Source organism: Myotis davidii, unplaced genomic scaffold (assembly GCF_000327345.1).
Source record: "Myotis davidii unplaced genomic scaffold, ASM32734v1 scaffold44, whole genome shotgun sequence".
NCBI lineage: Eukaryota > Metazoa > Chordata > Mammalia > Chiroptera > Vespertilionidae > Myotis > Myotis davidii.
This window is the reverse complement of record NW_006299705.1, coordinates 4767560-4783995: the sequence shown is the minus strand read 5'-3', so window position 1 is coordinate 4783995 and position 16436 is coordinate 4767560. Positions and strand designations below refer to the sequence as shown.

Sequence of the window (16436 nt, the reverse complement as noted above, 5' to 3'; positions counted from 1 at the left end):
GGAGAAAAAAACACCAATTTAGGATTTCTTTTTTTGAAACTTATCTGGAATTTGAAGGATGACTTTTAAGATAGTTTTGGAGAGTCTTGTCTCCCCGTCAGATCAAGCCTTCTAGAGTAGATGACTTCTTCCTGTTGAGTTTTTATTTAAAGGCCTGGGCTCACTGAGGGGGGGAAGGGACAGCTATGCGGAGGCTAGTCTAGAGTGAAATGGGCATGAGAGGTGGGAACCGAGAGGAGGGGAGTGACGAGGGTGCACAGAAGAGACATTTTGGAGGAGGTTGGAATAAACGCTGCACATTTTATTTGTGATTAGATCATAGTTTATTTTTAAATGTCCTTTGTTCACAACAAAATGGCAAAATACAAACCTATGGGAGAAGACACGCCACGGCTTTGGATGTGGATTGGTGGACAGAGACAGGATTGTGAGACCCAGGGGGCTGCTGTCTTGTCAGTATTCAGGTCACAGGGGGGTCAGAATGCAGGCACTTCCGAGGGGGCACAGTGCATACAGTGCCTCAGGGTTACAGGCTGGGGCTGGCGAGTAAGTGACCATTTATGTTGTTCCCAGTGAACAGCTGGAGCCCCCCAGAGCCTAAGTATGCTCATGGTGAGTCGTGCGGCAATGACTCTTTCAGGACACTAAGGTACTATTTAATGAACTGTTCCTTCAGTGCCATTTAATAACTCACAATCCTATTGCGGTAAGTGGTGGTTAATTACTGATTCTTTGCGCCACCGGGGAACCATTTGGTAATTACTACTTCATTGCTATTTAATAAATTTCTGTCTTGTACATTAAAGAGCCCTGAGCAGTAATTCACGACCTAGTCCCCGGTGGTATAAAAAGTTAATGCCGCTTCTCCAGACGCTCATCGGAAACCAGATGGCCACTTAGGCTCAGGGAAAGGAGAGAGGCAGTCAAATCTTTCAAATCAGTGTCCCCGGGCCTTTGGGTTTCATGGACCAGTTTTTTTTTTCTTTTAAATGTTTAAGGATATACATGAGGTTGTTACATTTTTAATTTTGTCTATTTCTGTTTTCTTAAAGAAGCCTGTCTTGAGGACACTACCTAGAAAGTGGGCTCTTGGTAAATATCAAGTGAGTTGAATCAGGTTATACATTTTAGGACAGAATTGTGGCTGGTGACAACAGTTTAATCTTATTATTGCTTTATCAGAGCTCATGTTGGACTTGTTAATTTTGCTAACTGTGTTCTTGAAGGTGGCTGAGTACAGAAATTTCACTTTATATGGGGATTGTGAGGGTTAAATAGCAACTCTGAAAGTTTTGGAAGGACCTCAAACTAGACTGTAAGCAGATTGTAAACAATATTGTCTGCTGACAATTCTATACAGAAATGATTAATCTTTGGATCATATTGAATTGTGAGGAATTCTAACATGTAGAGCTAATTAATCTAAAGATAACCAATCTACAGGTTGTTGTGTCTTGATTCCTAAGTTAAGTTTATGAAAGATCAAAGGAGAAAGTATGTCAGTAAGAATGATTTAGTTAAAATTGATACTTTAACGTAGAAGCGTAAAGACACTGCCTTTCTGTGAATTTGCCTGCCACCGAAGCCAGGTATATGAGGTGACCTGTCCGAATTCTATTTAGTCCGAAGTGGTATTGTGATCTTGGTGGGTGTCATGCTGACGTAGAAGATCCTAAAACACCTGGTGAGATTCTGAAGGATGGTGGCAGTAATGAGTGACAGAGAAGTGGCCATGAAACAGGTTCCTGGAATGGCTGATGCCCCCATCAATGCCATCTCTTTCCCATCATGTCACCCTGTCCAGAGGCTGGCGCTGCCTCAGTGGGTGGCTTGCTCCTGATCCCGCCAGCTTTGGAAGTTGCATCGATTGTCAGGATGTCCTGTAGAAGGTCTGATTTTGTCAGCTAATCCACAGTTAATGGAAAGACTTTCATCAAACGTCTCCTCCTAATAATGTGCAAAACGTAATTTAAGCCCCAGGCGAGCCATGGCTTCTGCCACCCGCCTTCAGAAGCCCATGGACACAGGCGAAGTCTGCAGTGGGGCTGGGGGGAACTCCACCGGAGGAATGGAAACCTCCTGCCACATTTTCTGACAAAACACATTTTTAAAAATGAGTTTTCGGACACATTATTTTGTAAGAGCTCATTCAGCAATTACTAAACTATGAAATTGTATAAACACTTTTTTCAGGCATAGGGTTAAGTACATTCTGGTAGAAACCTCAGCATGTCTTTAGTCCTAGGGGTTTAGGAGTATGGTTTAAGTAGAAGGGATTTAGAGAATTCATAAATGCAGGGCCTAGAATAAACAGAAAGGATTAAAGGAATGTTTCCTGAGCAGCACTGAGATAGAACCTCAGACCTCAATACTCTCCCTGGGATACTATTGACTTTATTTTAAAGCCAGCCTTCAAGAAGCTACAGAGCAGACTGGTATGTTAAGACGCAAATTCAGAAATTAATTTCAGTGCTCAGAGTGTGCCTGTGATGTTAGCATGAAGACACATGTTTCTTTGATCACATAGCAATCTTATTAGTGGTCTCTTTCTGACATTTTACAGTTGGTATTTTCCTTTTCAGCAGCTTTATGATCACCATAGCAACAAACTATCGCAGATTGAATTGTCATGCATATCTTCTTATTTTGGTTCTGAACTTGTATCTGTGTGGGACCGTTTTGTGGTTTTAAGCGGTAGGTTAATACTATTGCATTTGCAATATTTAACATGGTTAGGACTTTACATTCCATATAGCTGCATTGTCCACGTGCTGCTCATTTTGCATAGCCCATTTAGTATTTCATCATTTTGTATGTTGTAGTGTGTTGTTCAGCTAATTCCCATATTAGGACATTTGAATTTTCTCCAGTTTGAGGCTGGCATGAATAAGCCTGCTGCAAAGATCTCTAAGCAGACTGCTTTCCCTCCGTCAGGGTCCTTTATTGGGGAGGTCCCTTCTTGGGGAGATATTTCCCTGAAGAGAAATGCTGGTGAAGAGTATAAACCCTTGTAGCACCTGTCCCTTGTTGCTGCTTCCCTTGTTGCTGCTTCCCTTGCTGCTGGGGCCTTCTGAGGGGCTGTAATGAGGAAGAGAGAAATGACTGGAAGGAAAAGGGATTGTCTCTGAGGTCTGAAACCTTTTGCTGGTAAGAGAATGGTAGTGTTCAGATCTCTAAATGGAGACTTTGCTTGCTGTCAGCTAATCAATAAGTTAGTTCAGTGTGGTGGTTAAGAGCACGGGCTGTGGAGCCGGCCAGGCATGGGTTCCAACCTGTTACTTCACTCCTCTGAGCCTGTTTCTAGCTTCATGAAGTGCACCTGCCTCATTGTGGGTGGTGAGGTTTGAGTGAAATAACGTGCTGTGCAGGGATTAATTGGCACAGGCTTGCCTCATATTCGGTGCTCAGTGCGCGAGAGCAGCTGGGGTTTGCTCTGCCGGCGAAGGGGCCTGTGGCAGCAGACCTCTGGCTTGGGGTTTACAAAGCATTGGCAGCTTGTTCCCCGACGTCCTTGAGCTCTAGGAGTCGTCTTGGGTGCATTCACTGAACTCCAGACCTGCATCCTCTGACCGAGGTAAGCGCTCACCACTGGGCTCATCCTCAGGTTTATATGTGATGCCTGTTGGTGGTGAAGGGTCTAAAGCAGGGGTGGGCAAACTTTTTGACTCGAGGGCCACAATGGGTTCTTAAACCGGACTGGAGGGCCGGAACCAAAGCATGGATGGAGTGTTTGTGTGAACTAATATAAATTCAAAGTAAACATCATTACATAAAAGGGTACAGTCTTTTTTTTTAGTTTTATTCATTTCAAACAGGCCATAGTTTGCCCACGGCTGGTATAAAGCAAACATGTCAAATTCACGGCCTCGTTTACTCCCCCACAGACAGCTGTACGCTCTCTAAGAACATAGAAATAAATCTAATAAAAGTATCAACCATCTCTATGTAGCAAAATTTATGCCATTCTTTTCTGGTGCCGTATTTTTTTTGTTTGAGTAAAAAAAGGAAGAATTTGAGACAGATGTGTTCCTTTCCAGGCTGCGTTTCCTTAACTCGAATAAAACACCTTTAGAGAAGCTGGCAGATACAAATTTTAGGTTGTTTGGTTTTGTAAGGAAATGTACTTTTTTTGTGACATAATCAGGAGTCTTCCTGTCTTGCAGCCACGTAGTTATAACAAGTCACAGAAATGTCAGTGTCATTTGGGCCTTAATTTCTTTTTTCTATTTCCCATCTTCATTGCTGTCATCATCCCCTTTAACTGTGTGTGTATTTCTGGATCAATGACTTGCCATTCTCCAGGGTATGTGTCAAATATGTTCTCCTTTTCTGGTGGAAATTTCAGTGGAAACACTTTTTAAATGAGGTGCCATATTTCCTTAGTATTTTTAGGGGAAGAGTCTAATAAACTTTGTGTGTTCCACATAAATATATTTTTAAAACAGTTTTTAATTTTTTGTGAGGAGTTTACTCCTTGCATTAAATGCATGTGTTGAGATCCAGCCGCAACCTTTACAACTGTTCTGCAGTGTTTAGGGATGTGGTGACGAGCTACCCCTGTGTTTTGGTTCACCTGCTGGATGAACTGGATGACTTCAAGGGCTGGAGAAGTAGCCCTCCTCTCCCCCCTCTCCCCCCCTCTCCCCCTTCTCTCCTCTCTCCCCGCTCTTCGCCCTCTTCCCCTCAGTCCCCTGGCTTCTCTTTTTTCTCCTGCCGCCCCTGAGGAGTGAGTGTGAGGGGTGGAAGGTGTTGGTTGTTTTGTTTTTTCCCTTCTAATGCTGCTGAATTCATTGGTGGTATAAGTTGGCTACATGGAAATGTTGACACTCTAATTAGATTTAGTCTTTACCTGTTTGTTTTTAAGTACAAACATCTCCGTGTTAAAGAGCCAGTCCCTCACTGTGAATCTGAGAATCATTAGTGTTGTTTGTGGGCACTTGTCCTGCACAGAGGCTTCCCGAGTGATCATGACTGCACTCCCGCCACCGTCCGCTCTGGGACTGCGTTGTCCGAGGGGGTTTTGTGAACATGGTAGAACCATCTCGGCTTCCATCTGAAGGCAAAGCCAATCAGCGCTTCACGGAGAGGCATTCGCGCCGTTACTTTATCCTCACAGAAAAGTCAGGGGTCTAGATATCTATCATCCTCGGTGACATCTCACTTCTCCTTTCATCACCAGACCAAATGGCGGGAGTCGTTGGATGTCACTGTATTTTCACAGGTTTTCCTCAGCGGCTTCCCCGCCTGGTGTTACTTGATCTTTCTGACTTGGGTGCCCTGTTGGCCTGCGGGGTCTGGCAAATGGCAAACGTGCTGGCCAAGTGTGGAGCCAATTTAAATGTGGTTCCTTTTACTTTTTAGTGTTTTTGGTGTTTCAGTTAATTTTTCCTTTAAGCGGCTAGTTGGAGTTCAGACACAGCCGTCACAGAGTGTTGTCCTGGCCATTTGCTATTTATGTTCCCCGTGGGAAGTATTTTCTCAGTCGTCGCATTTACTTGAGTTACCAACTTCATTGTGTTTTGTTAGTGATATCCCACCGAGAGGGTCTGCTTGCATTCGTTAGTTATTTTTTTCTCCAAAAGATTTATGATTTGGTTTTTGAAATTCAGAAAGTAGAGAAAGTATCTTTTGACTCAGGCAGTAATTTTAGCTTCTCTTTTCACTAACCCCAAACTGAAGCTGTTCACTGATTAACTTTTGCTCTGAAACTTTGGTATGTCCATATATCTGGTTAATACGAAATAACAAGGCTTTTGTTAGAATTGGTATCTAGTTTGCTCCCTTGACAAGAATATACCTAAATTTTATTTTATTTTTTACTTGAAAGCCTCATTTCAAAGTGAAAAACCTCCCCTTTAAAATGTCAAAAGTATAGGAATTAAGTAGGTGCACTGCTCTCAACTTTCAAAATAACCTCACGTGTGGAAACGCTCCTTTAATTGAGCTCCCCTGTTGCCTGAAGAAACTGCTCTTCCTGACAGTATATTGCATGCTCAGTGCTAATCTAGGTGAGAGATAAATTGCTGCAAGGCTCAGTTAAGATTTGCTTGGTAACTTAAAAATTTTCTTATAGTCAGAGACTTGACTCTGAATAATCACTTCAAAAATTGTGTTTTTTTCAAGCGTTTTCTAAAGAGAACTCCGGAAGCTGTCAATTTAAAAATTCCCAGATTGCAGGGCTCAGCGTTCAGCATGGCTGAGGCAGTGACACTGCAGAGGATGTCTCCCTCGCTCTGGCCACTGCGCTGTCACCTGAGCCACGTCCAGTCGACAGGTGCCCAGGGTAGGCAGTCAGTGCTGAGGGCTGTTATTTGTTCAATCCTTGAACTGGCAGGCAGAGCCCGTGTTAGACATACGGTCTCCTCTCATTAAAGTTCTGCCTGCTGAGAGGAGGGTTTACCCTCGGCTTTTTAATCTTGGGAAGTTTTTATCTCTAGGAATCATGTAAGACTCAAAATCCAATTCACATAAATTGAGAAAATAAAACTCATAACATTAATTACACCTGTGAGGACAGAGGACCCACCGATGTATTATAAACAAACAAAAAAATACCACTGCCAGAAAAAGGCTGGAGATCAGTTTGGAGGGGCTCGGGAGTCGGGTATTCCAGCTGTTAGAGAGCCCCACATTTCCTGCTGCTTGAGAACCTAGGATAACTGGGCTTGGAGTGTCTAACAAGTCGGTGATTGAAACTACTGTACATTCAAATTTTGTGAAATGAGACTTGCTTGTGTTTGAAGACCCCACAAATATAATCCTGTGTATCATGAAAACAAGATACTTTTTTTTTTTTTTTACTTTGGAATGTGATTTGAAATATAACATGGAAGAAGGGAATTCATGAGGTTATTGGCCAATTAGTGGATAGACATTCGTGATTACCCATTGCTCTCATGTGTACCAAGAGAAGCACTCTGTGGAACGCAGCTAGAATGCTTTCTCTACTGAATGCGACATAAGCAGGTCTGTTTTGATCCAGTGAATTAAGTTGTCTATGAAAAGCGTCTCGTCGTAAGGTTGCCTTGACCCACAGTGCCCAGAGCATCTCTGTTCACGGTGTTCTAAGTGTCTTCAATACCGAACAGTTCTATTTATTAAGTGGTTAAGTACAAACAACCTATTAAGTCTTTGTCCCAGCAACTTAGTTGCCATTGGAAAATGTAATACGTATAAATGAAAAAGAATGTTTTTCACTTTATAAAATTTTAAAATTTATTTCATTCTTAAATAACCACTGTTATTTACTAGTGAGTTGTGTTCACCCATTCACTCAAACCTTGGAATTAGCTTGGACATTTCCATTCTCATTTCCTGCTCCACACTGATTTTCAAATATACTTGACTTTTTATCATAACAATTGCCAAAAAAACCCAAAAAAAACCCAATTTCACAAAGAGGCTGTCATCAAAAGGAATGTAATGCAATCTGTGAATTAACTTGATCTAGTTGTAAGGGGCCAACATTTCACTTATTTTTTATTTGTTTTAAGTGATTTTATTGATTTTAGAGAGAGGAAGGGAGAGGGAGAGAGAAATATCAATGATGAAAGAGAATCATTGATTGGCTGCCTCCTGCACTCCGCTTTCTGGGGATTAAGCCTGCAACTCTGGGCATGTGCCCTGACTGGGAATCAAATTGTGATCCCCTGGTTCATAGATCAACATTCAACCACTGAGCAACACCAGCCGGGCAACAGTTCACTTATTTTTTCTTTGAAAAAATGTAAATACCGCTTCACTCTCCTGTGAGTTCACTGTGGCTCTTCTGGGCACCTTGGCATATAGTGTTGGGAAAGTTCGTCTTAACCTGTATTTGTTCCTTGTAACTAAGTCAGAGTTGCCTTTAAAAGCCTGTGTATTTTAACTGCATTATCCAACACTTGTCTTCCATTGTTATTTAGTTGTTGTTGTCAAGTTGTCCTGAGTAACAAAAGCATTTCAATTCTGCCTCCTAGAAATTCTGACTCTGTTTGGGATGGGTGGGTGGAACCAGGCATCTGTATTTCTTAAACAAGCTCGTCTGGCATTGCTAATGCATATGAAGTGTGAGAACCATTGAATTCCGTCACAAATCTTTAGAGTTTAGGGACCATGTGGCTCTTTACTGAAACCCTTTTCTGCTCTATAATATAGCATAACGTTCATTTGACAGATGTTCATTGACTTACTGTCTTTTACTTCACTTCTCTCTCCTTCCCAACTTTTCTTTTGTTCGGTGCCTTAAAAGGTTGGAGGGCGGGGACGGAGAGAATGAAGGATTAGAGTTTGTAGGTTTCCAAGCTTCTTATGCACTGTCTTCCCTAGTCTGCCCTGCCAATTCCTCTCTCCCACATCCTTTTATCCTATTGGATCAGTCTGTTCATGTCCCCTGAGATGCACTTGGCACATTTCTCTTCACTTTTCCTTGCTTCTGCCCCATACTAAGAGATGTAAGATTCCTAAGTGAGAAAAACTCTAGGATTGGGAGAAAATGGAAAAAAACGTATGTGTTAGGATGGAAGAGACTTAGACTATGTTTGACACAGTGCTCCCAGTTTAGAATTGAGGAGATAGGGAAGAGATGTCATGTACCTGAGCTCACACAGGAAGTGAAAAGCCAGGCTTATAAGTTCATCTCCTGGCTCCATGCCCTGGGCGGTACCCCCTCCCCCAGGCCATCTGGTTTATTGCGGTGGATCTTCTGTGAGTTTCCAGATCCCATAGGTGACTCTCTTAGGGAACAAGGGCTGGGATTTTGCTTGGCATTTGCATTGCTGACAAAATGATCGTGTTTGGTATGTTAAATATTACTTTGTGATTTATGAAGTCAGTACTTACAAATTGAATTTCCTTTTAAATGTTTGGTTTTATAGGAATTTACAGACTGGAACATAAACAACTTAAAATCATTTTTTTTAAAATCCTCACCTGAGGATATGTTTTTATTGATTTTTTTTTTAGAGAGAGAGGAAGAAGGGGGAAAGAGAAAAAGAGAAACAGCAATCTGTTGCCTCCTATATGTGCCCTGACAGGGGATCGAACCTAAAACGTAGGTAAGTGAGGATCCTGACTTGGAATCGAACCTGCAACCTTTTCATGTACGGGATGATGCTCCAATCAACTGAGCCACCTGACCAGGGCAAAGTCACTTACTTTTTGTGTTTTAAAGGGAAGAGGGCAAAAAGTTGAGAACAGAAGAGACTATCAACATGATCATAAAAGGAGGAATTGCCTTTTCTGGATGTTTATTTATAAATTGTGTTCTGCCAGCGTCAGAATGTGGTTTGCTGGTCTTGGACAACAATTCCCTGCTCAGAGCCTCTTCCTCCCTCTGGGTTCCTGGTTGGGTTTTGAGTGCTTGGACTCCGGGGGACCTGATGTTTGGGCAGTTGGGACAGGGCTGCAGGGGACAGTTGCAGACAGGCACACGACTCCTTCACCCAGGATTGGAGTGAGGAGATGAAAATCACAAGGACTGCCCAAAGATCAGTAATTTTTTCTGTGCGTCTCTTCCTCACGTTTCTGGTATGATTTAGAAGAGGTAAAAGTGATGTACGGTAAAGGACAACTGAGACCCATGAAAAATACTCTTGGAACTTCTCCCTCCCAGGGCTACTTCACTCAGATGTTGTATCATTCATGTCTGCGTGCTTCACTCGTTTGCTCAGCAGAGGTGAAGTACCTCGGAGGGGTCTTCCTCCGGGTGCTCTTATCTCCTGCGAGATCACCCACGCGGAGCTAGCTGAGCTCAGGCGGGCTGGTGTGTGCTGGAAGTCGTCTTGTGGAATGAGGACCCGTTCTCATTGCATCTTCCCTCAGGCATAATCTTGTAGCTGTGTGTCTTCTCAAGTCAGTTTCCAATAATGTTTATTTGGCTTTAATTGTAGACATACTATCATGAAGGAGGGAAAAAAGTATAATTTGGATGTCATATGATATTGATTATAATTTATTATAACTCTTGTAACCCATTTCTTCATTTCAGTGCAGAACAGCTGGAGAATTGACACTTTCCCCCCTAAAACTGATGAAAGAACATTTCAATTTTATTACTTACTATAATCAAGAACAACAAATTTAACCTAAATCCACAAATAAGGGTGATATTCCTTAATACCATTATTGTTCAGGAAAACCCCCCTTTCTCCCAGCGTACCCTTTGCCAGAAATGCTTATAAGGAAAAAATGCAGTTTGAGTTTCTTTTCTGGCTTTCCTTGTCTGGAATCCCCTCTAAGGAGGGGCACTTCAGAGACCTGGAGTGCCATGGATTGTCCTCATGCCATGCTGAACAGCCAGGACAGCTCTCCGTACCTCTTGTTCCCAAGACACCATCCCGCCCCCCGATAGAAAGTCTGTGTAAACTGTGGGGGTGGGGGTGGGGGGTGCAGAAATCCGTCCACTCACTGTACTCACATTGCTGTTAAGCACTGATGTGGCTTAAACTGGATTTGACCCGGTGTTTCGGATTCAAGCCAATAGGTGACTCATTATTTCAGATGTTTGGTTTGTGCTGTTATAGTTGAAGCCGTCTTTAAGGAAAATAGAAAAGCCTGTTGTAACAATATAGTCTGTCTCCAGGAAGGAGAATCCTGCGTCCTGTCCGGGGGTGGGGCATCTGCACATGGCTTGTCCAGCTTGTTTTACCCTAGATCCTGGTTTGAAGCAGCCCTGGAACATGTCCATCTGTGCCCCTGTAGGCGGTGTTGCCCAATATTTTTATATTCTTGTGTGTGAGTGCAGAACATGCTGACATGCTGGGTACACATGAAGTTTGTTGTCTGGTCACTGAGGGGATAGCCCAGCCAGGGGCTGGTCAGCAGGCTCCCCTCTGGGGGAGGAGAGAACGCAGTGCTCGCACCCATTCAGAAGGTTAACCTCATCAGGTGGTTTCCTCTGAAGTTTGACATGTGATGTGTAATATATGTTCTTTCTTTGGTCTTTGGAGACTGCCCATTTTCTATATGTGATTTACTAATTTTGAAATGTTTGGCTTTCTAGAATCAAAGACTTGTCAAATGTCATTTTTAAATTAACTTTTAAACTATGTTTAAAATTTGTTTGATTGATTTTGAGAGTGAGAGAGCTAGAGAGAGATAGATATCAATTTGTTCCACTTATTTATGCATTCACTGGTTGATTCTTATATGTGCCCTGACCAAGTTTCGAACCCACAACCTTGATGTATTTTTAGGGAAGATGCTCAAACCAACTGAGCTATCCAGGCAGGACTAAAGTATGTTTTTAAGTAAAACATTCTGCTAACTAACACATTGGTGTACTACCCATTGGCTTTTTTTCTTTTCTTTTTTTTTCTTTTCTTTTCTTTCCTTTTCTTTCTTTTTGGTGTCTTGGTTCTTAACTATCCCAGGAAACACTTAGGAAAAATTATTGGAATCTTCCCCAAACAGTATGGCAAAGAAACTGTTCAAGATTTGTGGTGGTGTGGCTATGTATCTACTGTTGCATGCCAGTTTAGACCTATAGCCATTATTTATTATAAAATTTTGATTAACGTATTAGGTGGTGACTGTGTGTCTGATGCTTGTTTTGAGAGCTTTCAGCTGAGTGAATACTAGCTACTACCTATTGAGTATTTGCCAGGAGCCGTACTTAATCCTCACAGAAGCAATAGACATTATATACTTACTACAGATGCAGTGAATAGCTAACACTCAGAGAGGTTAATTCACATGCCCAAGGCCACTCAGCTAGTACGAGCTGACATCTACCCATGTCAGCCTGGCTTGGAGGCTGTCTCTACACAAACCTCTACTGCGCCTGTCGCCCTAAAAACAAGGCGGGGCAGAGCTACCATGCTACCTAGTGCTGAACGTACCTCAGCCTCTCGACTTGACTAGTGTGACATATACATAGCTGTTCTTTCAGAGAAGCAGGAGAGCATAATAGTTAACCTTGGACAAGCTCCTTAACCTTTTTATGTCTTGCTTTCTCAATCAGCAGAGAAGACAGTGCCTATGGTTGTGAGAATTAAGTTAATAACTATAAAGTGTTAGAATGGCTCATAATAAGCACTATAAAGGTGTTTGATATTGTTGTCTATTCACTTGAAGACTGATAGAAATGAGGTCTCTCTCCACCTCCTGTCTTTCTTGCCTCATCAAGCAAGATGCCCTGGGTCAGCTTGCAGGGATGCTTTAGAGCAGCGGTTCTCAACCTGTGGGTTGTGAGCCCTTTGTTGGTCGAACGACCCTTTCACAGGGGTCGCCTAAGAACATCCTGCATATCAGATATTTACATTACGATTCATAACAGTAGCAACATTACAGTTATGAAGTAGCAATGAAAATAATTTTATGGTTGGGTCACAACATGAGGAACTGTATTTAAAGGGCCAGAAGGTTGAGAACCACTGCTTTAGAGTCAGGCAGGTCATGACAGCTTGCTCGTGAGAGAGGCCTTCTCAGAAACCTGATCTGGTCTTTCCCCTCCAGTCTGGACTGTGCTTGTGGCTCCCAGGTTCTTCACATACTTGTTCTATTCATTCTCTGGTCCGGTGGCCTCTTCTCCCCAGAATGGGTATGCCCTCAACCTCTACCACGTGTGCTGTAAGTATATCATTGCCCGCTCAAACACTGATTTAGCATCCCAGCCTGTTGTCCATATGTTTCGGCTGGTGTGGCCACAATGGTATATCATAAATTATGACTTCCTGGAGACAAGGACCACATCTGGGAGGACCTTGTAGAGCAATTTTTTAAAAGGGCTTTTGATCATGGAAATGATACTGTTATGGGAGCATGAATGGGGAAGCCGGAGGTACATTGGGGAGGCAGCTGGTGCGTTTAAGGTCTCAGCTCCCATCTTCCTCAGGCATAAAACTACAAGGTGTAAATGCTTCCCTAGGGATCTCAGGGCCTTGGGCTCTTGACTTGAATGCATCCCCTTCCTTAATTCAGGGAATCAGGGGTCTTATTACCCATCCCACTTCAGGGCAGTGAGCTGCTTTTCTTCTGATCCCCACAGGAAGGGAAGTGAGTCAGGCACTCCTGGTGCAGACCCTGTGCTCCCAGGGAAAGGACTCCCTATGGGCAGCCCCGTTGGCATCTCCTTTAGCCCCTGCAATTGTCAGAAACTGGTAGTGACCCAGCCCTGCTGTGCAGTGATGGCTCCCAACCAGTGATGCAGATTACGTGCAAATTGCCGAAACCACATGTGGAAACTGCCTGTTGGTGTTTGTTTTTGTTTTTAATTGTGGTAAAATACACATAATATAAAATCAACCATCTTAACACTTTCAAGTGAACAGTCCAGTGGCATTAAGTACATTTGTGTTTTTGTGCAACCATCTTCACCATCCATCTCCAGAACTCTTTCATCTTGCAAAATGGAATTCTATACCCATTAAGCAGTAATTCCCCATCCCCCCTCCCCCAGCCCCTGGCAACCATCCTTCTATTTTCTGTTTCTATGAATGTGATTACGCTAAGAATTTGGTATAGGAGGAGTCATACAGTATTTGTGCTTTTGTGACTAGCTTATTTCACCTAGCACGTGTTCCAGGGTTCATCCATGTTGTAGCATGTGTCAGGATTTCCTTCCTTTTTAAGGTTGAATAATATTCCATTGTAGGTGTGAACCACATTTTGTATGTCCACTCATCTATTGCTTCCCCCTTTGGCTACTGCGATTGATGCTGCTGTGACTGTGGTGTACTGCCCTTGGGTTTTTGCTCTGATGGACGTGGGGAACCTGGGAGTAAATTCTGTTCTGATTGTGTGAAGGAACCTCTATTTGTACAGTCTGGAATCTTGTCTGAAATTCAGAAAGAACAACCCCCTGAATCACCACGAGTAATTCAGCTGCGTGTGTGTTTACATGTACCTGGATTTTTATGAGGATGGAGTGATCAGGCAGAAATTACTGTAGATGAAATTAGAAGTGAAGAAAGTGAAAGATGTTCAGAAAGGGTCAGTTTGGTACATAATAGTGAAGCTTTTGTAGAGAGAAAGGGAATAGAACTCCTCTCTCCCCACCAAGTGGAGTCACCTTGAAAGTAGAAACCACACAGGGACAAATGCAGCTGAGCTCTGGCATTAAAGAACCACTGGTGTGCCTTTTGGAGACAGGAACTCCCTCAGCAGAGTGTGCTGTGGGTTTATAGAGGCCTCTCTGCCCCTCCTCTGGGCACCAGTGAGGGTGGGTGTGCTCTGTCCTTCCTGTCCTGTAGTGACAGAATGCCTTCCCATCTCTGGGTACTCCCATCTCGCCTCTCCAGTTCCTTGGCTGAAATTCCACTAACACATGTGTCACTTCCCTTTTACTTCTAACTATAGGTCTGTGTTGCTTGTTAAAAACACGATTGTACTATTTGCTGATTCCGTTATTATGTGCTCTTGACCACTGTGAAAAGACCACCAAGTGGAAATGATTCCAAGGGAACCATTTCTTTCTAGAAACTTTCCAGATGTTGTACACAGCACACCCTTCTCGGCTCTCGTGTGTGGCGCTCAGTCCGGAGTCCAGTTAGAACCAGTCTCTCGGACAGGCGACCACAGGCCCAGAAAGAACCTAGGAAAATGGGATGAATGTGCATGTTGCCCTTTGTTTTTTTCTCTCCATGCTTTCAATGTTGCTTCAGTTAACAAGACGCCTTTTTGTTCCCTCAAGTCCTCACAGCACAAGGTTTCCACTGACTTCTTCTCTCCTCACTTACCTTTCACAACGTGTGGTTTTAACAATGCTCACTTTTCCCAAACAGTGCCTTGCTAGTTGTCAGGAAGAAAGAGCTCCCTAAAGCGAGGAGGGTAGGGATGGTGATGGTAAGGATTACAGGGCCAGAAGGATTGCTGACACTTTCTTTGCATTGGTCTCAGGATTTACTTTGGATTGTACGTGTCATCCTGTGTTTCTCTCCCAGCTCTTCGGCCCGGCTTTTCCCAGATGACTTCATTGAAAAGCAATGGCAGATTCTGGCTTGTCCCCTCTGCTAGACCTTTAGCGGAGAGTTTCTTCCCACATGTAAACATTTTAGTGAGCCTTCTGTTTAGTGACTCATTAATTTGATGAGGAAAATGTCCTAATAAAGATAAAGGAACTGTAAACCAGTTTCAAAGCTGCAGAGGGAAAAATGTTAGGGCTCTGCGGGTCAACGACTCCCCCCTGTTCTTTGCATTTCATTTGTTGCTTGTTCCTGGGAACAGACAAACTGGTTTTAGGGGCTATAGCCTCATCTTAATTCTCTTCTGTCAACTTATACTTATACCAGGTCACGGGGGTTTTACTTCTGTAGAGTGTCTATCCGTATGGACAGAGACTGTCTGAGGGGATTTTATGAAAAATAGTAACTGATATTGTCCTCTTTTGCCACCAACTAGTGCATTAAATGTGTCACTAGGTCAGCATCAAGAAAGCTTGGTTCATGTTTACTAGTCAACAGAAATGTCACAAATCCTCAGATATAAAGGGTCAGAGATCCCTAAATAGAACCAAAAGCTTGAGAGGATCAGAAGCTTCCTTGTGGTTACGGAAGGCATAGTCTGTTACCATTTGCATAACCTTCTTCCAGGGGTATCAGCCTTATGCTCTGCATGATTTTGGTAAGACTAACTGTGCCATCGTGGATGTAACTATTTTGTGTAATGAAGTATAAACTTATTCCATGTAAAATACCCTTTGTAATAAAAGTATATTGATCTTTATTAAATCCAGGAATAAACCTCATAGATGTTTTAAGCACAATTGTCCAGCAATTTTTTTCACTTAAATTTCAAGAGGCAAATGTATGCCTCAGTGATTTTCAACTTTCCTATGAGGGAAGACTGAATTGAATACTAGAGCTGGGGGGAATTGAATAACACTCTGCAAACTTTCTTTGATAGAAACTGTTCTTGCAGTGTTCATTGGTTATAAAAATATATGAAGTGAGAAGGGAAAAAATGAATAACAAATAGTAAAAGAAAATCAAAAAGCCAGGTAGATTGACTTTGGGGCTCTAGGTACACTTCGAAAAATTTGGATTCAGTTTTATTTACATAATGAGTGGGTTAATGCCTTTATCTAAGTTTGTATCTGTTCTCTTGCCAGATACTTATCAAAAGAAAAAATATAATAATCCAAAGGTAACCTTTCAATACAACATGCCTTTAAAGCGATCTGCCCCCCTTTTTTGTGTGCTATTACTGACTGGGTCTTCCTAGACTACACCCCCACGCCCCCGAAAGTAAGCTATAATGAGGCACTAGCCATCATACAGCTGTGTGTGTGAAAATGGGTGCATTTGTATAATGATGAAGAGCATTTCATAACAGATATAAGTCAAGTTTCATGATGATAGCTAGATGTCTTTCTAATTACTTAGACTTATAAAATGTCCTTTGTAAGGTGTAGTCTTGCATTCTACACAGATCATATTCTGCGGTGACACCTTGCAGGGGCAGGTTTAATTCTGGGCCCCTTTAACTTGCACATGGGGGTGCAGGGTAAGGAGAGGTGG

General features: G+C 42.7%; 1 pseudogene; it reads left to right on the top strand.

Moving 5' to 3' along the window:
* LOC102774160 overlaps window positions 1-16436 on the top strand; it is an 85471-nt pseudogene that overhangs the window by 40838 nt on the left and 28197 nt on the right.